The sequence below is a fragment of the Rhodamnia argentea genome, unplaced genomic scaffold (assembly GCF_020921035.1).
Source record: "Rhodamnia argentea isolate NSW1041297 unplaced genomic scaffold, ASM2092103v1 Rarg_v2.25, whole genome shotgun sequence".
NCBI lineage: Eukaryota > Viridiplantae > Streptophyta > Magnoliopsida > Myrtales > Myrtaceae > Rhodamnia > Rhodamnia argentea.
The window spans coordinates 3474-5000 of NW_025955873.1; the positions used below are offsets into that span (position 1 = coordinate 3474).

The 1527-nt window shown below is 41.5% G+C and overlaps 1 protein-coding gene and 1 non-coding gene across 2 annotated transcripts in view; both read right to left on the reverse strand.

The window, feature by feature from the left end:
• Window positions 1-646: 646 nt before the first annotated feature.
• Window positions 647-1527, reverse strand: part of LOC125313410 (NADH dehydrogenase [ubiquinone] iron-sulfur protein 3) — a 2208-nt gene continuing 1327 nt past the window's right edge. Inside the window, exon 1 of the mRNA XM_048273162.1 lies at window positions 647-1527. This exon is cut by the window's right edge and continues 1327 nt beyond it. The gene's annotated coding sequence lies outside the window, so the exon portion shown is untranslated.
• On the reverse strand, window positions 1276-1349 carry TRNAW-CCA. The gene has a single exon. It is a non-coding gene; the product is annotated as a tRNA-Trp (tRNA).

Sequence of the window (1527 nt, forward strand, 5' to 3'; positions counted from 1 at the left end):
ATACTTGCTTAAGTTAAGAGTTCTTGCTTCACTTGGGGAAAGAAAGTGAGTGATCCTACCTCGCCCTTGGCTAAGCTAAGGCTACAACCATTGGGGAATATACCTTTGAGAATAACTGTCCTGTAAAGGACTTTTCTGGCATTGACTTCCTTCCGAAACTCCTGCCTAAAAAGATGGCTTCAGAACTGGCTGGAACTTCTATTACGGGTTCTCAAATCTTCTTTCCCAATACAAGACTTTCCCGCTACTTGAACTATACTACACTGTCCGTCATTCTAGTCTCACTCTCGGGTGCAGGTATTTTCGGTACTACGGCACTTGAGCGGGCTTTCATCCCTGATCAATAAGGCGCTTTAACTTGACGGAAAGCGTGCTAACTGATGTTCTTTCCCCCGGTATTGGACTTTATGAAAGAGTATCTTCAGTTCAGGGGGAAGCCTAAAAGGAGACCTTTTTCAAAACTGTCTTTAGTTCTCATTTTTCTGTACAATCTTTTGGGTACGAGTTGGGGTAGTGAGGAGTTGCTTCATAAGGCACATGATTTGGCTAATGAATATTTGCAAGTCATCTCTCACAGTGATGACACTTTATACCAGAAAACTTACTTTCATCTTCGATGGAATGGAATTCCCCAACAGGTGAATGCGTTAAGGTGAATGTAGATGCTGCTGAATTAGATAATGTACATGCGGGTTTGGTCTGATTGCATTGCCCGAGATAGTGCAGGTTTTGTATTAGGGGGCACAGTCAATGAGGAGTTTTAGGCAACATGATAGTCCTTCAATGGAGGCTGCAGCTGCAGCGGTGAGATTTTGAGTTTGATTTGCATTGGAGATGGGATTCATTCCTAGATGTAGTCATTGAAAGTGATTCCGCTAATTTGGTAATAGCTCTGCATAGGAAGGAAGGATCTTTTTCTCCATTTGGCCCTATCTTGGAGGATCTTTTTCACCTAACACGCCAGTTCAGGTCATGTTCTTTTAATCATGTGAGAAGGGAAGGTAATACAGCGGCTCATAGTTTAGCTAAGTTTGCTTTAAATGTGGATAATGAATTGGTGTGGGTCGAAGGGTGTCCGTCATGGCTGGAGCCTGCGGTTCTCAACGATGTACTTTTGTCTCATTTTGATTAATTATATATGCTCTCGTTTCCTATCCAAAAAAAGTAAAGTCAAAGTGTTAGTTGGTCGTTCCAAAAAAATGGATTCGATACCATTTTTTACTCAAAAAAAAGAGTTGTCATATCTCGGTAATGGGGTCTTTGTTGATTCGGAATCACGCTCTGTAGGATTTGAACCTACGACATCGGGTTTTGGAGACCCACGTTCTACCGAACTGAACTAAGAGCGTTTTCTTATCACAGTAGATAGGACTGTAAAGAAAAAAAGGATTCTTTTTTACCCCCAATACATCTTGCATGCATATAGTCTCATTAAATGAAAGATTTTGGATGTCAAATTTGAATCGATCAACATGGATTCCTCCTTACTGCCCAGAGGAGAAGGTTTAGGTAGGGATGACAGGATTG